Genomic DNA, 24,949 nt, shown 5'->3' with positions numbered 1-24,949 from the left:
ATATGTCTCAGGAGGCAGGCTCAGACGGTGTTAGGCCCAGTATGGATTGCACGTGATTGCACAAAGGTTAGAAAGGGTACCGTTTCCCCGGATAACATGTATGGATAGCGTACACATTCAAAATATATGTCTCAGGAGGCAGGCTCAGACGGTGTCAGGCCCAGTATGGATTGCACGTGATTGCACAAAGGTTAGAAAGGGTACCGTATCCCCAGATAACATGTATGGATAGCGTACACATTCAAAATATATGTCTCAGGAGGCAGGCTCAGACGGTGTTAGGCCCAGTATGGATTGCACGTGATTGCACAAAGGTTAGAAAGGGTACCGTATCCACGGATAACATGTATGGATAGCGTACACATTCAAAATATATGTCTCAGGAGGCAGGCTCAGACGGTGTTAGGCCCAGTATGGATTGCACGTGATTGCACAAAGGTTAGAAAGGGTACCGTATACCCGGATAACATGTATGGATATCGTACACATTCAAAATATATGTCTCAGGACGCATGCTCAGACGTTGTTAGGCCAAGTATGGATTGCACGTGTTTGCACAAAGGTTAGAAAGGGTACCGTTTCCCCGGATAACATGTATGGATAGCGTACACATTCAAAATATATGTCTCAGGAGGCAGGCTCAGACGGTGTTAGGCCCAGTATGGATTGCACGTGATTGCACAAAGGTTAGAAAGGGTACCGTATCCCCAGATAACATGTATGGATAGCGTACACATTCAAAATATATGTCTCAGGAGGCAGGCTCAGACGGTGTCAGGCCCAGTATGGATTGCACGTGATTGCACAAAGGTTAGAAAGGGTACCGTATCCCCAGATAACATGTATGGATAGCGTACACATTCAAAATATATGTCTCAGGAGGCAGGCTCAGACGGTGTTAGGCCCAGTATGGATTGCACGTGATTGCACAAAGGTTAGAAAGGGTACCGTATCCCCAGATAACATGTATGGATAGCGTACACATTCAAAATATATGTCTCAGGAGGCAGGCTCAGACGGTGTTAGGCCCAGTATGGATTGCACGTGATTGCACAAAGGTTAGAAAGGGTACCGTATCCCCAGATAACATGTATGGATAGCGTACACATTCAAAATATATGTCTCAGGAGGCAGGCTCAGACGGTGTCAGGCACAGTATGGATTTGACGGCCCAGATTACACAGCGGAGGAGCAGGGAGAGGTAAAGATTGCAAATGCTGGGGCCCTGCCCAAGCAAGGGGGGCCCACTCGTGGGCGTCGGTACTGGCACTGGGCCCCTCATAGTACAGCGGTGTGTCTGACGGCGGGTGTGCACCACCACCGTCAGAGACACTTGATTGCACTATGAGGGACCCTGTGCCAGTGCCCGCGCCCAAGAGTCGGCCTACCCACCTGTCCAGGGCAACGGCACTCGCACGGTGTCGTGCGCTAGGTGGTGACCCCGGCCATGGGGGGGGGAGGCAGCACAGTTAGGGAGTTTTAGAAAGTGGCATATGTTGATGTTGGACATTCAGCTGATGCAAAAGGCGAAATAGGTGAAGTACCAGGAAGAGGTGGACCAAAGCAAGCCATTTTTCTGTCACCCTATGTGTCATCAGGGGAAGGTGGGACAAAATCCTTGGAAACCCATGCATGGTTCATTTTAATGAAGGTTAGATCATCCACATTTTGGGTTGACAGACGGGTCCTTTTTTCTGTCAGGATTGATCCAGCTGCACTGAAGACTCTTTCCGATAGCACACTTGCAGCTGGGCAAGCGAGCTCCTGTAAGGCATATTGGGCCAATTCAGGCCAGGTGTCCAGTTTAGCGGCCCAATAGTCAAAGGGGAATGACCTGTGTGGGAGAACATCGATATGGGAGGAAAAGTAGTTTGTAACCATAGTTGACAACTGCTGTCTCCTGTCACTTTCCATCGATGCAGTATTACCAGTTGTGTGAGCGGTATTTGAAAAATCAGTCCACAACATTGTCATGAAACCCCTGTCTCCAACGCCACTTCTGCTGTGTGCACCACGAACACCTCTGCCAAGCTGCCCTCGGCCCGTACGGCTCGTGTGAGAACCATCACAGCTGCTGTGTGCTGGGAATGCCTCAAGCAACCGATTTACCAGAGTTGCTTGTTTATTAGCCAATATTAGGTTAAGGTTCTCCTGTGGCATGATGTTTTGTAATTTGCCTTTATAGCGTGGATCCAGGATGCTGGCCAACCAGTAGTCGTCATCGTTCATCATTTTGGCAATGCGGGGGTCCCTTTTTAGGATCCGCAAGGCATAATCTGACATGTGGGCCAATGTTCCCGGTGTCAATGATGCACTGCGAGTGCTGGGTGGAGGAGCACTTTCTGGCAAATCCACATCCCTCCAGTCACGCACAAACCCTGTACCAGACCTTGCCACGCCAACATTTTCACTTGCCCCACGAGATGCATCCTCCTCCCCTAAGTAATCATCCCCATCATCCTCCTCCTCCTCCTCTTCTTCCTCCACCTCGTCCAGGAGAGGTCCCTGAGCAGACAATGGCTGAATGTCATCAAGGATTCCCTCCTCCTCTTCCTCCTCATCAACATTGGCTGCAGACGCCTGCTCCTTAAGGTGCGTCAAAGTTTGCATGTGCAGACGCATAAGTGGGATGCTCATGCTTAGGATGGCGTCGTCTGCGCTTACCAGCCATGTGCATTCCTCAAAACACTGAAGGACTTTACAGAGGTCTTTCAGCTTCGACCACTGCACACCTGTCAACTCCATGTCTGCTCTCAAAGTGCCTGGCCGTGTATCCTCCCACAAATGCATTATGGCCTGCCTCTGCTCGCACAGCTGCTCCACCATGTGCAGGGTGGAGTTCCACCTTGTTGCAATGTCGATAATGAGGCGGTGGTTGGGAAGGTGGAGCAATCGCTGCAGCTTCTGCATACGAACGGAGTGTACAGGCGACCGGCGGATGTGCGCGCACAGTCTTCGCACCTTCTGGAGCAGGGCTGTTAACTCCGGATAATTTTTGAGGAAGCACTGCACCACCAGGTTCAAGGTGTGAGCCAAGCAAGGTATGTGGCTGAGTTTTGAAAGGGCTATGGCTGCCACAAAATTACGGCCGTTATCACTAACTACCTTGCCTGCCTCAAGATGTACACTGCCCAGCCATGACTCAGTTTGTCGCTTCAAGTACTCGGCCAGCACCTCGGCGGTGTGTCTGTCGCCCAAACACATCATCTGCAACACAGCCTGCTGACGCTTTCCACTAGCTGCTCGATAGGGGGACACATCGTGTGCAACAGTGGCAGCTGCAGATGGAGTGCTCGTACGACTGCGCTCTGTGGACGAGCTTTCGCTTCTGGAGGAGGAGGAGGAGGAGGAGGGTCGAACGCCTACAGCCAACTGTTTCCTATACCGTGGGCTAGGCAGCACTGTCCCACCACCGCTGTCCCCTGTGGACCCTGCATCCACCACATTAACCCAGTGCGCAGTGATGGACACGTAACGGCCCTGGCCATGCCGACTGGACCATGCATCAGTTGTGAGGTGCACCTTTCCGCTCACTGACTGCTTGAGTGCATGGACAATGCGGTCTTTCACATGGTGGTGGAGGGCTGGGATGGCTTTGCGAGAGAAGAAGTGGCGACTGGGTAGGTCATAGCGTGGTACTGCATAGGCCATGAGTTCGCGGAAAGCTGTGGTTTCCACCAACCGAAAGGGCATCATCTCAAACGAGATTAGTTTGGCAATGTGGGCGTTCAAACCCAGTGTACGTGGATGAGAGACTGAGTACTTTCTTGACCTACTCATAGTGTCTGGGAGGGTGAGCTGGACTTGAGAGCTGCATATGGTGGAAGTAGCGGTGGACAGGGCGGACTGAGAGAGGGTTGATGATGGTGATGGAGTTGGTGTTCTTTCTGATGGCCTAGAATCAGTCTTTCGTTGATATAACAGTGGGATTCCCTGACTGCTGTGGCCTTGCAACGACACCTCAACATTTGCTGCTGTGCTAACCGGTGGGCTTACAGTGGGGGAAACAATGTAGCGTTGCTGACTACCTTCGTTGTGATCAGTTGCACATGTGGCACTTGAGGTTTGGTGTTGTGTCCACGCTTGCAAGTGCATGCTGGTTAAATGTCTAAGCATGCAACTGGTATTCAAATTTTTCAGATTTTTCCCTCGGCTAAAGGTCTTTGCGCACTTCTTACAGATAACCTTGGCCTGATCATGAGGATTTTGTTCAAAAAAGTGCCACACTGCACTCTTCCTACTTTGGCAGACATTTTGCGGCCTAGCACGCTGTGATCTTTTGACCCTCTGGACAAGCTGTACAGCAACTCTTTTGATGTTTGGAACCTGTCTTTGGAGTGCTCCGGGCCTGCCAGATAACAGCTGTTGCGATGTCGATGTCTGCTGTGGATGCTCCTCATCTGAGCTATTGGAAGCAGCACCCTCTTCCCCCAATGGATGCCAATCTGGGTCAACAACTGGGTCATCCATCACCTCCTCTTCTATGTCATGTGCACCTTCCTCTGTGTCACCGTGTATGGTGGTATAGTGTGCGGGAAGGGGCACCTGAGTCTCATCAGGGTCAGAATCTGGCTCTGTACACTGCGAGGACAATGTAGTGCTCTGAGTGAATGTACCAGCAGAATCATCCATCAGCGGCTGTGCATCAGTGCACTCCATGTCAGATTCATCTTGGCCTGGGTAATTCACCATTTCACTTGATAATCCAGGCATGGTATGTGAAAACAGCTCCATGGAGTAATCAGTAGTATGGCCTGCGTCATCCTTCAATCTTGGTTGGGGTGAAGGACACAAGGAAAGGTGTGGTTCATGAACATGAGCCTCCAATGACGACTCAGTGCTTTTACTTTTTACAACTGAAGAAGAGGAGGCGATAGAGCTGGAGGCTGAGTCAGCAAGGTAAGACAAAACTTTTTCCTGATGCTCTGGCTTTAAAAGCGGTTTGCCAACTCCTAGAAAACTAAGCGTTCGAGGCCTTATGTAGCCAGACGATGACGCAGGCTCAACACCTCCTGCATTCGGTCCTATTTTGCTCTTGCCACTACCATCAGATCCACCACCAACACCATCATTACCAGCTGCCAACCCCCGCCCAATTCCACGGCCTCTTCCACCAGCCTTCCTCATTTTTGGTAGAAATGTAGACAAAATCCAACAAACTATATAGTAATGTAAAACAAGGTACAAGGTGTCTATAGGACAGGGGAGATTTTGAATTTCTGCAGACACTTGTGGACAGTTTTGGATTGTGTGAGGCCCACTGATATCTGAGCGCTATGTCACAGGCTTGATGGCACAGCCGTGACAAAAGTGACGAGAGGATAAGGGAGATTTTGAATTTCTGCAGACACTTGTGGACAGTTTTGGATTGTGTGAGGCCCACTGATATCTGAGCGCTATGTCACAGGCTCGATGGCACAGCTGTGACAAAAGTGACGAGAGGATACGGGAGATTTTGAATTTCTGCAGACACTTGTGGACAGTTTTGAATTGTGTGAGGCCCACTGATATCTGAGCGCTATGTGACAGGCTCGATGGCACAGCTGTGACAAAAGTGACGAGAGGATAAGGGAGATTTTGAATTTCTGCAGACACTTGTGTACAGTTTTGGATTGTGTGAGGCCCACTGATATCTGAGCGCTATGTCACAGGCTCGATGGCACAGCTGTGACAAAAGTGACGAGAGGATAAGGGAGATTTTGAATTTCTGCAGACACTTGTGGACAGTTTTGGATTGTGTGAGGCCCACTGATATCTGAGCGCTATGTGACAGGCTCGATGGCACAGCTGTGACAAAAGTGACGAGAGGATAAGGGAGATTTTGAATTTCTGCAGACACTTGTGGACAGTTTTGTATTGTGTGAGGCCCACTGATATCTGAGCGCTATGTCACAGGCTCGATGGCACAGCTGTGACAAAAGTGACGAGAGGATAAGGGAGATTTTGAATTTCTGCAGACACTTGTGGACAGTTTTGCATTGTGTGAGGCCCACTGATATCTGAGCGCTATGTGACAGGCTCGATGGCACAGCTGTGACAAAAGTGACGAGAGGATAAGGGAGATTTTGAATTTCTGCAGACACTTGTGGACAGTTTTGGATTGTGTGAGGCCCACTGATATCTGAGCACTATGTCACAGGCTCGATGGCACAGCTGTGACAAAAGTGACGAGAGGATAAGGGAGATTTTGAATTTCTGCAGACACTTGTGGACAGTTTTGGATTGTGTGAGGCCCACTGATATCTGAGCGCTATGTCACAGGCTCGATGGCACAGCTGTGACAAAAGTGACGAGAGGATAAGGGAGATTTTGAATTTCTGCAGACACCTGTGGACAGTTTTGGATTGTGTGAGGCCCACTGATATCTGAGCGCTATGTGACAGGCTCGATGGCACAGCTGTGACAAAAGTGACGAGAGGATAAGGGAGATTTTGAATTTCTGCAGACACTTGTGGACAGTTTTGGATTGTGTGAGGCCCACTGATATCTGAGCGCTATGTCACAGGCTCGATAGCACAGCTGTGACAAAAGTGACGAGAGGATAAGGGAGATTTTGAATTTCTGCAGACACTTGTGGACAGTTTTGGATTGTGTGAGGCCCACTGATATCTGAGCGCTATGTCACAGGCTCGATGGCACAGCTGTGACAAAAGTGACGAGAGGATAAGGGAGATTTTGAATTTCTGCTGACACTTGTGGACAGTTTTGGATTGTGTGAGGCCTACTGATATCTGAGCGCTATGTCACAGGCTCGATGGCACAGCTGTGACAAAAGTGACGAGAGGATAAGGGAGATTTTGAATTTCTGCAGACACTTGTGGACAGTTTTGGATTGTGTGAGGCCCACTGATATCTGAGCGCTATGTCACAGGCTCGATGGCACAGCTGTGACAAAAGTGACGAGAGGATAAGGGAGATTTTGAATTTCTGCAGACACTTGTGGACAGTTTTGGATTGTGTGAGGCCCACTGATATCTGAGCGCTATGTGACAGGCTCGATGGCACAGCTGTGACAAAAGTGACGAGAGGATAAGGGAGATTTTGAATTTCTGCAGACACTTGTGGACAGTTTTGTATTGTGTGAGGCCCACTGATATCTGAGCGCTATGTCACAGGCTCGATGGTACAGCTGTGACAAAAGTGACGAGAGGATAAGGGAGATTTTGAATTTCTGCAGATACTTGTGGACAGTTTTGGATTGTGTGAGGCCCACTGATATCTGAGCGCTATGTCACAGGCTCGATATCACAGCTGTGACAAAAGTGACGAGAGGATAAGGGAGATTTTGAATTTCTGCAGACACTTGTGGACAGTTTTGGATTGTGTGAGGCCCACTGATATCTGAGCGCTATGTGACAGGCTCGATGGCACAGCTGTGACAAAAATGACGAGAGGATAAGGGAGATTTTGAATTTCTGCAGACACTTGTGGACAGTTTTGGATTGTGTGAGGCCCACTGATATCTGAGCGCTATGTCACAGGCTCGATGGCACAGCTGTGACAAAAGTGACGAGAGGATAAGGGAGATTTTGAATTTCTGCAGACACTTGTGGACAGTTTTGGATTGTGTGAGGCCCACTGATATCTGAGCGCTATGTCACAGGCTCGATGGCACAGCTGTGACAAAAGTGACGAGAGGATAAGGGAGATTTTGAATTTCTGCAGACACTTGTGGACAGTTTTGGATTGTGTGAGGCCCACTGATATCTGAGCGCTATGTCACAGGCTCGATGGCACAGCTGTGACAAAAGTGACGAGAGGATAAGGGAGATTTTGAATTTCTGCAGACACTTGTGGACAGTTTTGGATTGTGTGAGGCCCACTGATATCTGAGCGCTATGTCACAGGCTCGATGGCACAGCTGTGACAAAAGTGACCAGAGGATAAGGGAGATTTTGAATTTCTGCAGACACTTGTGGACAGTTTTGGATTGTGTGAGGCCCACTGATATCTGAGCGCTATGTCACAGGCTCGATGGCACAGCTGTGACAAAAGTGACGAGAGGATAAGGGAGATTTTGAATTTCTGCAGACACTTGTGGACAGTTTTGGATTGTGTGAGGCCCACTGATATCTGAGCGCTATGTGACAGGCTCGATGGCACAGCTGTGACAAAAGTGACGAGAGGATAAGGGAGATTTTGAATTTCTGCAGACACTTGTGGACAGTTTTGGATTGTGTGAGGCCCACTGATATCTGAGCGCTATGTCACAGGCTCGATGGCACAGCTGTGACAAAAGTGACGAGAGGATAAGGGAGATTTTGAATTTCTGCAGACACTTGTGGACAGTTTTGGATTGTGTGAGGCCCACTGATATCTGAGCGCTATGTGACAGGCTCGATGGCACAGCTGTGACAAAAGTGACGAGAGGATAAGGGAAATTTTGAATTTCTGCAGACACTTGTGGACAGTTTTGGATTGTGTGAGGCCCACTGATATCTGAGCGCTATGTCACAGGCTCGACGGCACAGCTGTGACAAAAGGGACTAGAGGATAAGGGAGATTGTATTGCTTTTAAAAAAGCAGTTTGCGGAGCAGTGGGTAAACAGCAATGCCAGCCTGTCAGGAAGCCTTAAAAGGCAGCCCAACAACCAACACCACTGATACACCACAATATAGCCTCCCCTTGCACTGCACACACAGTGACTGGTGTTTTGTGCAGGCCAAATTGCTAGCAGCAGAAGCAGTTTTTTTTTCTTCTCAGGACAAAAAAAAAAAAATTGGGATTGCTTTTAAAAAAGCAGTTTGCGGAGCAGTGGGTAAACAGCAATGCAGGAATGTCAGGAAGCCTTAGAAGGCAGCCCAACAACCAACACCACTGATACACCACTATATAGCCTCCCCTTGCACTGCACACACAGTGACTGGTGTGTTGTGCAGGCCAAATCGCTAGCAGCAGAAGCAGTTTTTTTGTCTTCTTCCCTGCCTAACGCTCTCCCTACAGAATCAGCAGCAACCTCTCCCTATACTGAGATCGGCAGAAGTAAGATGGCGGTCGGCGTGCACGCCCTTTTATACCCCCTGTGACGCCCACCAAAGCAAGCCAATCACTTGCATGCCCTTCTGAAAGATGGTGGTGACCCGTGCCTATGTCATCACGTTGCCCACAGTGTCCGTGGATCCTGATTGGCTGAAAAAGAGCGCAAAACAAACTTTTGAAATGCGACTTTGGCGCGTAAGTCGCCGACCTCGTGGCCGACCTCATCCTAGGGTCAGGTTTCGTTTCATGAAACCCGACTTTGCCAAAAGTCGGCGACTTTTGAAATTTTTCGACCCGTTTCGCTCAACTCTACTAACCACAACACTAATCCCAACACACCCCTAACGAAATCCCAACTCAAACCCTAACCACAAGCCTAACCGCAATCCCAACCCCAACCCTAAGTCCAACCCTAACCCCTAGTCCAACCCTAACCCTATTTCTAACCCTAATTCCAACCCTAGCCCTAGCCCTAACCCTAGCCCTAACCCTAGCCCTAGCCCTAGCCCTAGCCCTAGCCCTAATGGAAAAATAAAAAAAAATATATTTTTTTTATTTTATCATTTGTCCCTACCTATGGGGGTGATAAGGGGGGCAGTGATTTACTTTTTTTTATTTTGATCACTATGAGAGTTTATCATAGTGATCAAACTAAATGAATGAATCTTCAACATTGCAGATTCGATTCGGCGCACTGCGCATGCGCCCGCCATCTTCAAAGATGGCGGCGCCCATGACGCTGGGCGGCGGGACACCGGGACGGATAGCGGTAGGTCGGAGGCACAAAGGAGGGTGAGAGGGGTGATCGGAGGGATGATCGGAGGGCTGGGGGGGCGGAGGGAAGGCGGGGGGGCAGATTATGACGGCCGTTGCCGATCGGTGCCGTCAGACGGTGGCGGCAGCCGATCGGTGCCGTCAGTCGGTGTGGGGGGGGGTCGGGTCTCGGTGTCCAGTCATGTCCGATGCTATTTCAGCATCGGCCATGGCTGGATTGTAATATTTCACCAATTTTCATTGGTGAAATATTACAATCGCTCTGATTGGCTGTTTCACTTTTAACAGCCAATATGGCGATCGTAGGCACGTGGGGGCTAAGCCACACCCCCAGGTGTTAACTCTGAAGGGTCCTTTGTGTGCGGGTCGGGTGACCTTTCAGTGACCCCGGTCACCTGACCCGCAGGGGGGCTATTTATAGCATGACGCCTACGTAGGCGTCAAAGGTCGTTTGGGCACGACTTTTCATGACGCCTACGTAGGCGTCATGGGTCGTGAAGGGGTTAATTATAAAATACATAGATTTCTTGTTTCCTTTTGGTTTAAGACAACTGCATAGAATACATTAAAAATTTAGATCTATTTGGTATACATGTATTCAGCACCGAGTGAGATTAAATATCAATATTCAAACATTGTCATACTTCCTTTCACCTCTGATCAAAATTCAAGCTCTTACATGACTTAATCCTTCAAGCAAGGATACTAAATGTATTTAGCTTAACACCTTTTTAAGTCAGCTAATCAAATGGATTCTTTTAGTCAATGAAGTGAGAACTGCAATCCCCAAAGAGCAAGAAATTTCCATGACCTCGTAGTTTATTAATTCTTGCTAGTAGCAAGACCACATCGCATCATTTAAAATGGAAGTTGAGTCATAGAGAAAGATAATGTTTTCAAACTTATTCTACTTTTAGGGGTTTTGAGCAAGAAGAACGATACAAAGTTTGAAACTCTCAATCTACCTAAACCTTTTAGGTACTGCAACTGAATGAGGTTACAAAAAATGTTCTTATTTATCTGCTTGTAAACATTTGCTCTTGTCCATTATTAGTGTGACATCGGAGCTCAGTCCCATTAAAGTGAATGGGTCTTCACTGCAATACCAGTACGAAGCCATATAGGCACAGTTTTAGAAGAAAAAAACAGACCATATAATAATCTTATATAGCCACTTTGAATTTTTATTATTATTATTATTATTATTATTATTAAGGGCTATCAGCTTGATCTCAAGCCATGATGACTTGATGGATGAAAATTCTCATGATGTATTTGTGACGTCAGTAAGGTGATCGGGGTTCATCGGCAATGAACTCTGATGACCTTACTCACCTCAGCACTAGACACAGTGTAATCATTACTCAGATGTAGCAGATCTGAAGTTCTTCATGGGACAGAATCACATAGGGATATCTGCGGACAGGTGACTAATGTGTTTTTACATTTTTTATGTATACAGTATAAATGGGAAAAAGAGGGTCGGGAAGTATTTATAACTTTGTATGTTTCTTTCAAATAAAGAACATTACTTGGTCTGTGGCTATGGGATTAGTAATGAGGGTGTCTTATACAGTGCACTTCGAAAGTATTTGGCTTCCTGGAACTTTTCAACCTTGTCCCACATATCATGCTTCAAACATAAAGATACCAAATGTAAATTTTTGGTGAAGAATAAACAACAAGTGGAACACAATTGTGAAGTTGAATGAAATTTATTGGTTATTTTACATTTTTGTGGAAATTCAAAAACTGAAAAGTGGGGTGTGCAATATTATTCGGCCCCTTTACTTGCAGTGCAGCAAACTCACTCCAGAAGTTCATTGTGGATCTCTGAATGATCCAATGTTGTCCTAAATGACAAATGATGGTAAATATAATCCACCTGTGTGTAATCAAGTCTCCGCATAAATGCACCTGTTCTGTAATAGTCTCAGGGTTCTGTTTGAAGCACAGAGAGCTCCATGAAGACCAAGGAACACAACAGTCAGGTCCGTGATACTGTTGTGGAGAAGTTTAAAGCCGTATTTAGATGCAAAATGATTTCCAAAACTTTAAACATCCCCAGGAGCACTGTGCAAGCGATCATATTGAAATAGAAGGAGTATCATACCACTGCAAATCTACTAAGACCCGGCCGTCCCTCTAAACTTTCATCTCAAACAAGGAGAAGACTGATCAGAGATGCAGCCAAGAGGCCCATGATCACTCTGGATGAACTGCAGAGATCTACAGCTGAGGTGGGGCAGTCTGTCCATAGGACAACAATCAGTCGGACACTGCACAAATCTGGCCTTTATGGAAGATTGGCAAGAAGAAAGCCATTTCTCAAAGATATCCATAAAAAGTGTCGTTTAAAGTTTGCAACAAGCCACTTGGGAGACACACCAAACATGTGGAAGAAGGTGCTCTGGTCATATGAAACCAAAATTGAACTTTTTGGCAACAATGCCAAACGATATGTTTGGCATAAAGGCAACACAGCTCATCACCCTGAACACACCATCCCCACTGTCAAACATGTTGGTGGCAGCATCATGGTTTGGGCCTGCTTTTCTTCAGCAGGGACAGGGAAGATGGTTAAAATTGATGGGAAGATGGATGGAGCCAAATACAGGACCATTCTTGAAGGAAACCTGTTGGAGTTTGCAAAAGACCTGAGACTGGGACAGAGATTTGTCTTCCAACAAGACAATGATCCCAAACATAAAGCAAAATCTTCAATGGAATGGTTCACAAATAAATGTATCCAGGTGTTAGAATGGCCCAGTCAAAGTCCAGACCTGAATCCAATCGAGAATCTGTGTTAAGAGCTGAAAACTGCTGTTCACAAACGATCTCCATCAAACCTCACTGAGCTCGAGCTGTTTGCCAAGGAAGAATGGGCAAGAATTTCAGTCTCTTGATGTACAAAACTGATAGAGACATACCCCAAGCGACTTGCAACTGTAATCACAGCAAAAGGTGGCGCAACAAAGTATTAAGTTAAAGGGGCCGAATAATATTGCACGCCCCACTTTTCAGTTTTTGAATTTCCACAAAAATGTAAAATAACCAATAAATTTTCATTAAACTTCACAAATGTGTTCCACTTGTTATTGATTCTTCACCAAAAATTTACAATTGATATCTTTATTTTTGAAGTATGATGTGTGGGAAAAGGTGCTATGGAGCAGCTCACACTTGTGATTATTTTCTCATGTCAGTTTGGCAGGCAAAAACAATTGCAGCAATTGTAGCATGTTGCGATTGCAATCGAGAATCGGATCACACGCACCCATACAAAGAGTGAAAAATTTAAAGGGGTCTGAATACTTTCCGTACCCACTGTATACATACAGTATATACATGTGTGTGTATCACTGACGTCTATATATCTAGTTATTCTATGTGTATATACTTTATGTAATCTGTCTATACTATTCTGTCGGGTCCCCCTGTAAATTTACTGTATGCAGCTGCTGAATTGCTGGTTTTTTATTTATCTATCTATCTAGCTATCTATCTTTTACTTTAAAATACTTTAGTGGCAACGCAATTATTTTCCCGCACTTTTACCAACTTTTTCCAATTTTAAGAAAAATGCTTGTGTTCCCTATCACGAATCTGAATGTGCCATATTCGTGCAGAATTTATGTTTTGGCGATCGTTTTCCGTACATATTCGGTCATCTCTATTTGTTACACAGGCTGGTGCAGTGTGTCCTTAATACAGCCTTGTTCAGTGAGTCCATAATATAGCCTTGTTCAGCGAGTCCATAATATAGCGTGGTTCAGCATGTCCATAAAACAGGCTGGTGCAGCGTGCCCATAATACAAGCTGGTGTAGTATTAAAGTAATACAGCCTGGTGTAGCAAGACCGTAATACAGCCTGGTGCAGCTAATCTGTCATGCAGGCTGGTGCAGCTTGTCCATAATACAGCCTGGTGAAGCTACTCTGTAATACAGGCTGATGCAGCATGTCTTTAATACAGCCGGGTATAGCAAGTGCATAATACAGGCTAGTACTGCGTGACCGTAATACAGCCTAATGTAGCGTGTCCGAAATACAGCCTAGTGTAGTGTGCCCATAATACAGACTGAGGCAGCGTGTCCGTAATTCAGCCTGGTGTAGCGTGCCCGTAATATAGACTGGTGTAGCTTGCCCATAATTAGAGATGAGCAAACCTCATAGGGTTTTAAGGTTCGGTTCAGCTATGTTTGCCGAACTTCCCGATGTTCACTAAACAGCTGAACATAACCGAACACCATTGAATTCAATGGGAAGCAAAGCTAAATGCAAAGACAAAACCTTAAGGGGCCCAAAAGCTGCAAAAAATAGCACAATTTATGGGCAGACACCAGGAAAAGTGTCATCAAGTGACCCACACATTGTGCTATAAGTAAATAATTAAAGAAAAAATTGACATGAGTTCTCCTGTATTTTTGATAACCAGCCAGGCAAACTTGACAGCTGCTTGCTGCAAGCCTCAGCTGTCAGCATTAGCAAGGCTGGTTATGAAGAATAGAGGAGTCCCTATGCTGTTTTTTAAATTATTAAAATAAATATTTAAAATGATGAGTGTTCCTGGCTGTGGTTTTGTAGAGAGTCTCTAATTATTTGGATCTCTGGATTTCTCGGATGTCTTGGTACAGAGGCATATCCATTTTTATAGTTGACAACTGTTGTCCTTCAAGCCAGTATCCACAGGTCAAGGGGAAGGGGTGATGAGGTTAATCCACATTGTTTGATTATTTAAAGTTTATCCTTCAAGGTTTACAAGTCAACAAACTAGTTGGTATTGACAATGTGTAATCAACATATCAGCAATTGAAAATTAAATCATTGTTCATTTATCTTGCGTTTCTGTCATCCAGGATAACAGCACATTATGTTACTAAAAATGTCAACTTAAAAGTCAATATTACAGGCTTCTACGAACAAAAGTCTGTGTCTCCTTGACCAACAAAAGAGTACAAATAGAATAATTAGGCAGCATTGATCAAGAAGAAACACCAAAATCAACATGTGAAAAAGGAACGAAGGACAAAGGACCAAGGAATACACATTTCGAAACATTCCGAAATGCGTGTCGGGGTACAGGCTGCATTGAGACCGGCGAGATTTAAAGGTATAGACCCCTCTTTTTTTCACATGTTGATTTTGGTGTTTCTTCTTACACCTTGTGCTTAGACACCACTACCTGGGCAAGTGTCCCTATTTTAATTGCTTTTTGCATCATCACCCGCGCTTTTTTTGCACTGGAAACACTCATGTGTACATCGTTATGATTCACGCTCTTGCTCATTGCACTTTACTTGGTTACACAATCGTGTGTATTCACTGACATTTTTTATATATCATTTTTTTATTTTTCATTTCTTTTGTTATACACCTCACAATGATGTATGTATGTGTACATTCACTGGCCTTTTTGCCTTGGATTTAACCCATGTTTCCTCTTTTATATTTTTTGTCATCTTGTGCTAAAATTCAGAAAATTCAGGGGCCTTTCTTCATACAACTTAAATGGTAATATATTTTTTTTTTAAAAATTCACCTTTTTATGTCTGCTTTTAAATATATATACACATGCTATATTTTTTATATGTATAAATGACTAATATTACATTGTATATGTCCTATATGTAGCCTATTTTTGGTATGATACTACTGTTTGCCATTTTAATAAAGGCATTTTAATTGATTACATGTGATTGCGTGCCCTTTGGGCGCACACTGGGATTACGAACCACGCAATGGGGTGTAACCACACATCAGACTGACCTCGCAATGGGGTGTAACCATGCACCAGACTGGCGTATGTGCAGACTAACAGCAAACATAAATACCTGGTGTACCTCTCCTGCCACTCCTACCTTGTGCATGAAAAAGCTCTGTAGTTAATACTGTTTGGGTACAGTTATTCAACAGTGCTATCTATGAAGAAAGTGCATGGGTAGAGCTATCCCATAGCGGTATTCCTAAAGGAAATGAACAGGTAGAGCTATCTGATAGCGCTATCCCTCAATGTTCCTGAGCGTAAGCTATTTCACATGGTTTACCGCACTTGGAATCTGCCCCAATACCCTGCCCATGCCCAATGTTTGGTCTGTAGACCACAGCTAAGAGTTAGTCTCGCTTTTGTGTACAAAATTTTGGGGGTTTTACAATTGTTAAAAATCTTAATAAAAGACTTCTTTGTACACACAGTTGACAGTAAACCATTTGGCAATGTTAGGAATAAGTTTACCTTGCTTCTGGGTCTCAAATATTTTGACCTTTATTTGTTGGCTTTTCTTTCCCATGGAGGAAGCCAGATATAACTGCATGTGTGAAAACACTGGGAGAGGCAAATAAATCCCTACAATATCCAAGGACTGTCCCTGAGATTTATTGATGGTCATTACAAAAGCCAACATGACAGGAAACTGACGCCTTCGCATCTGGACTGGCAAGTTTTTATCTTTGGAAATCAGGTCAATTCTTGGAATAAGAACTGTCTAACCCTTTGCTTTTCCATTTAAAGCAACAGCATGAATAACATTTGCTTTTAAGCTTTTCACATAAAGCCTTGTGCCATTACAAAGGCCACACTTTCTGTTAAGATTACGCAGGAGCACAATTACAGCTCCTGTTTTCAGTTTTAGTTCATGAGGAGGCAACCCAGTGGGATTCAAAGATTTAAGAAACTCTACAGGGTAATCTGTGATAATCACACCCTCCTCTTCTGCAATTGTGTCGGCGGAGTGATATGTTGAGTGTTCACCTTGAACTTGACTAAGAATTTTGTCGTTCAAGGCGTGAACGTCATCATTCAATGGCGTAAGAATTGCTTTATTGGCAATTGCTTCTACCATTGCATCAGTAATCTCAATTGATTTGCCAAAAATAGCTGTAATTAAATCACCCTCTTCAATAAAAGAATTTGAGATTTCAATTGTGTCTTCTGGTAGGCCATATTCATTTGACAACTCTTCATTGCCAAGTTTGAGAACTCATGAGTTGTACTCAACTTCGTCGTGAGACGTTCTCATATTCTGATGTAACTGGAACCATGAAAACTAATTTCAGGATTTTGAGTATTTAATGGTGCACTGTACAATGTGGGCTCTTTTTCCACCTTCCACTAATGGTAGGGTTTGACGAAAGTCACCACCGTTTATGAAAACTTTTCCACCAAATGTTTTTTTTTTCACATATGTCTTGGAACAAATTATTCACAGCATTCATATTAAAACAGGGAGTCATTGTTTCTTCGTTCCAAATAACGACAGATGACTCCATAAGCTCCTTTGCGTGAAGTGAGGTTGGCTTAATTTTTGACACTGTGGTCTCATTTGTTGTAATTCCAAGGCCAAATTTGCAAGGGTAGGTGCTACCATTTTGTAGTAATGTAGCCGCCAATCCAGTAGAGGCTACAGAGCAAATAGACTTTTTTTCTGCTTGTAGTGTCTTGTGCAAGCAGTTGTGCAAAAATGTCTCCCACTGCCTCCTGGGCCGTCTAGAAAAGAACAGTGTGAGCCAGTGTCATCTGGCTGTGATGCAGCATTGACCTAATGCATAATTGCATAGAAAGCTGATTTCTGAGCTTCATTAAGCATAGCTTTCAATTGCTGAGCCTCCTGCTTTAATGCAGCATAATTCAGTTGGTCCAGTATTTCATCTGGAACATTTACTGGAGTTGGCAATCCATAGTCAGCACAGGACTTTTTATTGCTTAAGAGCACTTCATTAATATCATGAAGAGCCAGTTGCTCAGCAATTTCTGGAGTATACCGCCTGGTGTAATCCTCCATAAATTCGGTTTTATATTTTTGCCATAATGCCAATGGTTTAGCTGGTTCCTCATATACACAATTTATAGCAAATCATTTGCGAAGTAGGTAGGGAATCTTGAAAGCTATTGCATGCGTTATACCATCTTCCCATTGGGAATCGTCTTCCAAAAGATGAAGATCAATGCATTTTTATACGTGTCATGTACGACTCCATTGACAGTCCTTAAGTCAGCATAAGACTTTGCTCCTCTTACTTGAAGCAAAGGGAGTCTTAGGTAATACAGCTCACCATCTGTTAAAGAGACAGTATACATTCGGGTAATTGTTTTCCCAAATTGAGCCCGTCGCTTTTTCCATCCTTCTGGTACAGCATTTCTATCCCAATAGTGTTCAGGGATTTCACTGTACAAATACTGACGGGCAGAAGTGTCAACTCTGTTTAGCTGAAAATAAGCCTGCAGTGTAGAGGCTTTTGAGTCTGAAATAACCATATCCTTCCTACCATCTTGGAAAACACTTTCTGCATGTTTTCAAGGTGCACAGCCAGCCTTTTAATGATATTTCAAGCATCATGCATTTTATTTTTTCTGATTCTCCACATGCCCTCAGGGGCGCTTATACCGAGAATCTAGTAACATGACTGGTTCATTCTAGTTTAATGTATCAAACTTGATATTGGCACAGTCATGCCCTTTGAATACATATTTGAAAAGATATTTAACACTTTTTATTGAAGCACATATCTCAACATTGATATGGCAATTGTACTTGAGTAATAAATAGGGGTTGTATGGAACTACCCATCTATTGTTGATTTTGTGAGTTCTTCGTCTGGTTTCCCAGTATTGCGTTGACAGTACTGTGGGTAACCATCAACATTGGGGTTTGTCTCTGTATTAAAATCCTTTGGGAATTTTTTTGCGCATTGACCATCTATCATGCATATAGCACCAGGTTGTTCCTCGCCACATGGGCCATGAATCATGTGCTTCATCACTGCCTCATGCAGTTTTGGATTTGCTCTCTCATTTGGGATTTCAGCAGAGACCAATTTGTCAATTCTTTCTTTGTCCCTCAGTTAATCTTCCTCTCCGAGGATTAAGCGCATGTGAGCATGTGGTAGCCCACGCTTTTGAAATTCTATTACATGCACATAGGCAACTACATGTCCAAAAATGTGCTTTTTCAAAATCTCGCTAAGCACGGCTTGGAGTTTGATTTTAAATACTCGTGCAACCAAATCCAGTCTGAACTCTGGCCTTTGCCGTGGTTCTAAGTTTTCAGTAATTTCTTTCAACTTTGGGTTACAGGTAATTGTAACAAAAAGATCTGGCTTTCTGAATTTTCGGACAATTGTCTTGGCATCTTGGTAATTTTGCTGCATAGCTCTTGGGCTTCCAATGAAACTGGATGGTAAAATTACTGGTGTCCCAGCTTTTAACCCTTGGTGTAACGAAGCATTATGGATGTGATCCATAACGCCGGCATAACTGTCGACGCATAATGCCTTTTGATTTTGTTTTATATATTCGGTCCTGTCGGATTCAATTTTGATGTAACTGTCAACGATAAATTGTTGCATCCACTTCCCAGCATTTAAAAGGGAATTGAACTTGTCATGAGTGGCAAGCCTGTATTCATAGTACTGCAACAGGGTGATTTTTTCTTGTCGATCTTGATTCACTGGTATGGATGGTAGATCAACGTCACCAATTCCTTGATGTTATACACTTATGGAAATTGGAGTTGTCAAATTTATTGTTCATCCACTGTCCCCATATGGGAATAAAAGTGGATATGTCATTGCATCACACTTTCTGTGAATAAAGCTTTGAACTGTTTGGTTTTCACTTTTTCAATGCATTTTGATAAATTATAGCTACTTCATTGCACCTTGGTGCATTGTAGTGCCTCTGGTCATCAGTGTAGTAATTTATAATTGACATTGTTATTTCGAGTGGATCGCGATTTTCTAATTCAGCAATCCTCTCTTCCTCTCTTTCAAATTTCCTCGTCATTGTGAAGGATCTTGCAAGTGGGTTAATTGCTTTCATTTTCTCTCCAAGAGATGACAGCAGTGCTGGGAGGTACTTTGTATTTGCTTGACTTCTTGTACTTAATGCTTCTTCACTGTTCAAGATATAAATCTGGGAGTGCTGATGCTCTCCCTTCATCAACTTGACTAATTGATCGTCCATGCGAATGGGCCGTAATTGGATGCGCCCTCTCTTGCAACAGGAAGGGAATGTTTTGTCCTGCGCCTTTTCGTCATTGAAATTTTTAGATTGGCAGAACTGACATCAAAATATCAATTCGTCAGCTTAGTGCTCTTCAATACGTGTCTCATCAATTTGATTACGAAGCCCTCTAGCGGCAAATGTAACTTGCCGTCGTCGAGTGACTTTTGCATTTTAGACACGTCTTCTATCTTGTTCTCGGCTTTGAGAAATTTGTGTAACACTTTGTGCATTGCGTGTTGCTCATTTTCGTGCAGCATTAGATGTTCTACGTGATTCAGTTACTTCATTCATTTCTCTTGCTCTGGCCACCCTCTGTCGGGCTGCATCAGCAGTTCTTCGACAATTTTGTTCGTCTTCTGTTTCATTAAGACACAGGTTACGCATACGTATGCGATTCACTTCTCTACGTGCAGCAGTGCGATTAATTTGATCCATCTTTGCAATGTTTCCTCACACTGTTGCCTGAGTGTTGCCTCCCAATGTTACCTCACAGTGTTGCCTCTCAATGTTGCCTCACAGTGTTGGCTCACAGGCTAACGTTCAAAAAAGTCTTATGCCTTAACTCGTCACAAGGGAGAGCTCCTCTCTTTATTAGATATGTCACTTAACTCCTATACAGGGCCTTACAGTACTTAGGTATCCATGGTTATGCCCACGCATATAGTCAGTTAGCTGCTAGTGGTAGTAACTATGGATACCTAAGTTACTGTTGAGCTGTGGATGACTCATTGCGCCCAGAGAGACGGTTGGGCTGTGGATGACTCACTGTGCACAGACACACGGACATGTCCAAATTAGGTATATGGATTTTAGTGTGGCCTTAGTTATTTTTATCCTTCTTCAGGGTACTGTGGTTCTTCTTATGTTAGAAAAATGTAAGGACAATAACACAGGTAGTTGACTGATCAATTCACCCACAGTAGAAATTTAGAATGGCACAGCAGCAGGCAGCCATGGGCCATGCATTAGATATGAGGGTCTGGGCCAGCATTTACAGCTGGAATTTAAATTTAAGTTAAGATGAGGTGGGAGAAGGACAGTTGTAGGCCTGCTGTGTTGGGAGCCCTGATACATCAACAGTTCATTCTGCTATTCTACTCAGCCACACTCAGATGACACAAATATCAGCTTGGTAGACTGCTATTGTTTAAAAAATGTAAGGATAGTAACACAGGTAATTGACTGAAAGTAAGTGCAGGTCTGGCGGTCGTTCTGGAGCCCTGCTCCTACAGGCAACATACATGAAGGCAACCCAACTTGGAGTCCAAACATTTCAAAAAATTAGGGGCAGACACCACTAAAGTGGGATCAATTTCCCCAGAGTAGAAATAGTATAATGTGGCTCTGACACCCTTTCCGCTACAGGCAACCTACCAGATACAGACCCAACTTGGAGTCTCCACATTTCAAAAAGCCATAGGATCTTCATTTAACATACAACAAAACCATTTGCTACTCCCCAAACAAGGAGTACCAAAAATTCATGGCTTCGTCTGTGTACATTGCCTGTGTATAAATATCAGCAAGGCAGGTTTCTGCCCATTGTTAGTTACCACCGGTAACCATCCATTTACCAAAAGTAAATGGTCAATTACTATGAGGTCAATTTGAAAAACGGTAATTGAACAAGTGCAATAGGATTTTATCTGGTGGAGAAACTGGTTTAGGTGAGAGATATAGGAATTGCTCACCTTTTGGGGCTGTTTTAATCAACAACTGAGGAATTAAGGCATGTGTGTGACAGCTGCTGAAGTACCCTGAAGTTGTGAGTTCCCGCCGTATAGAGTAATTGGTAGGAGGATAGGAGTAGTAGTGTGCACTGCTGTTCTGCATTCAAGAAATGCAGAGGAGAAGACAGGAATTGGACCATTTGGTTTATTTTCAACACGTTTCGAAGTTGAAACAACTTCTTCATCAGGAGAACCACAATATTGTACACAGTGCTGTATAATATGATGATTCCAATATATTAAGAGGATACTTTGATGGAAGTATTTCTTTAAGATTACGCTGGACCCTCTAACCTTTTTGGTTTCAGTGAAGCTGCACATACTGCACCAATGCCCCTGTGTAACTAAATATAACACTTTGTCACTTTCCTTACTTTATAATATTTCAAGTGTCTCAACATTGTAACAAAAGATTTTTTTAAATCTTATTTTTAATATAAAATGTACCACTTTATTAAATGGAGTCTGGTGTTTGAACTCTGCTCCATTCTGCTCAGTTGAGCATGAAAGAAAGTGTTGGAGGTGTTTGATGTTATGTGAAAAATGTCACATTGCTTTCTCATATCTATTAGTAAAGATAAAATGATCTTTATGGTTTTTATACATGAAGTGTCTTCTTTGTGATATCGGTTGTTCAACTTACTAATCCAAGGGTCTTTGCTTGCAGTCTCATTACTTTCAACCAATCGTATAAAGTAGTTGACTCCATTTGACCTAATTTTGCTTAAAAAGTATGATAGTCACAGCAGTGTTTCCATATTTCCACTTTAGACATTAAAATGAAACCTTGAAGAAGGGAAATAGAGTTGAAACACTGAAATATCCATAGAAATGTTGCTGTTTTGTCCTTAAAAATTCTTTCTGGAATGTGGACTACTAACTTAAATTAAGGGTGTATATTTTAGATGCTGGTTTGGAAGAAAAATAGTATATTGTTAAAGTAGTAGATGGTTAAAGTATTTTGATATCTTGATTTTGGAAACTTTATGTCTTTTTTATTTTCCCGGTTATTCCATCTTTATAAACGAGGATTGTCTTATTGTGCTTGCAAATAAAATTTCAGACGTTCTTGACATATTAACAATTTTGTTTTGTTTACAGTTCATTGCTTAGGAGACCGACTACTGCTGTTAGACAGCAGGAGAAAGGCAGAGTGGAGATAAGCAGATGTTTATAAATGCAGATTTGCTTACTTTGCCAAATGTTCCCACCCATATTCAATTCGTGGCAAACAAATTTGCGTGAATCTCAATAATCGAAAGCTTGCAATTGCTCTGAAAAGGGACATGGGGAACAGTTGAGAGAGAGTGTGCTCTGCTGATCATAAAATATTACACTCTACAGCAGGGATCCCCAACCTGTTGCACAAGGGCCTGTGATGTGTGGCTCTCGTCTGTCTGCGAGTTTTGTGCATTAGCACCAGGTCTGCCAAGCAGATCTCTATGCTTATATACTGACCTTGGGGTTGGAGAGGTAAATTATTTGGTAAACTGGAGATAAAATGATCCTGGGAGACAGAAGGAGTGATTCATATAAGAATACCAAATAAGGGTAAAGTGAGATCCCATAGAGGCAAGTACAGTATACTGCCGTGGTGTGTTTTCTGTAGGGAACCTTTGGCTTTCATCATTGTACTGGTTTTGGGGGCTCTGGGTGTCAATATTGTTTTTTTTAATTAATACTGGATCCTATGTGCCCTTTCGTAGGCTTTAGCCCAAGAGAGGCATGTTTGATGAATATTAGGGGTCCCATGAAAGAAAGGTACCCCTTGTCTTGGCTAGTGGGCTTTCATGAATTGGTATAAAAAATATACTTTATACAGCAGTAATGCACTCCGAATTTCATATATTCAAGGTTCACATGCATCTTAGCTTTTGCAGTGCACTGCTGAATTCTTTTGTTTATATATTATGCAGTTATAGCAGCTTGCACCTGTTCACATTTGCTTTATTTTGTTCAGAGGTGCTGGTCAGTTTTTTATTTTGTGTAGTACTTTGGGGAAGGCAGGACCTGGATGTCACTATTTGGGGGCTCTGGACGTGGCTCACGACTCTCTCTTGGAGCCAAATGTAATGCTGAGTGATGGACAAGTCATGAGTCACGGAAGTCAGAGGTCAATTGTCAGGAGAGTACTTCTGAGAAAAAGGGATTAGACAAACAAATAGTCAAAGGCAAAGTACAAGGTCAGGCAACAAAGGACAAAGCGGGCAATACGAGTGAAGGGTCAAAGAGGCAAAATCCGAGGTCAGGCAATGAAGATCAGAATGACAGATACACAGAGCTCAAAGTACTTACACCACCAAACAAGACTACTACTGGCAATGGTTTAACCATTGTCAGCAAGCTAAATTGCTAGGCAATCACAGTGAAAGGAGGAAATCCAGCAGGCCCGGCCTGGTTGAGCTGCTGGGCAATTCTAATAACAATATTGATAGCCCAGCAGGCCCTGCATACTATAGCAATGTCACTCACATTACTAACAGCCCAGCACTAGAGATGGGAGAACCTTTCAAGATTTGGTTCGATGAACATCCTGATGTTCGCTGAACAGTTCACCAAACATAGCTGAACCCCATTGAATTGAGTAGGATTCCAAACCAAATGCATAGACAACATCTTTTGGGGGCGGGGGGCAGAAATACGCCAAAACAGCTCAAATTATGGGCAGACACCAGGAAAAATGGCATCAATTGACCCAGAGTACAAATAGTATAATTGGGTAGCATGGATGCATGGGATAGATGGGATAGGGCCTTGGATAGGGCTTGGACCAGCATTTCTAGCTTAAACATTGATCAGTAACAGGTGGATGTCACCGTCACTCGACAGGTATAGGCCTGGTGTTCTGAGATGTTTGCCATATTCAAGCAACACACTTGATGGAGACCCTACTTGGAGTCCAAACATTTCCAAAAATTAGGGGCAGATACCAGTAGAAATTTGATAATGGCACAATGGCAGTCAGCCATGAACCATGCATGAGGTATCACGATCTGGCCAGCATTTATAGCTTTGAATTTAAGTTTAGATTAAGATGAGGTGGGTTATGGACAGGTGTAAGCTTTCTTTTCTGGGAGCCCTGATATTTCATGCAGCAGTTCAAGGTGTTTTTTTGCTCAGCCAGACTCATGGGGCACAAATATAAGCTTGGAAGACCACTAATGTTAAAAAAAATTAAGGATAGTAACACAAGTAGCTGACTGATCAATTAACCCACAGTAGAAATTTTAGAATGGCACAGCAGCAATCAGCCATGGGCCATGCATGAGGTATCAGAGTCTGGGCCAGAATTTAGAGATTTGAATTTAAGTTTAAATTAAGATGAGGTGGGTGAGGGATCGATGTAAGCCTGCTGTGCTTGGAGCCATGATACCTCATGCAACAGTTCAAACTGTTTTTCTGCTCTGCCACACTCAGGTAGAAAAGAAAAAGATGAAAACACTTCCAGGTGCATGTTAATTCAA

The sequence above is a fragment of the Dendrobates tinctorius genome, unplaced genomic scaffold (assembly GCF_039654945.1).
Source record: "Dendrobates tinctorius isolate UK_male_01 unplaced genomic scaffold, ASM3965494v1 ptg000160l, whole genome shotgun sequence".
In the NCBI taxonomy this organism is placed as follows: domain Eukaryota; kingdom Metazoa; phylum Chordata; class Amphibia; order Anura; family Dendrobatidae; genus Dendrobates; species Dendrobates tinctorius.
This window is presented reverse-complemented; position numbering follows the sequence as displayed.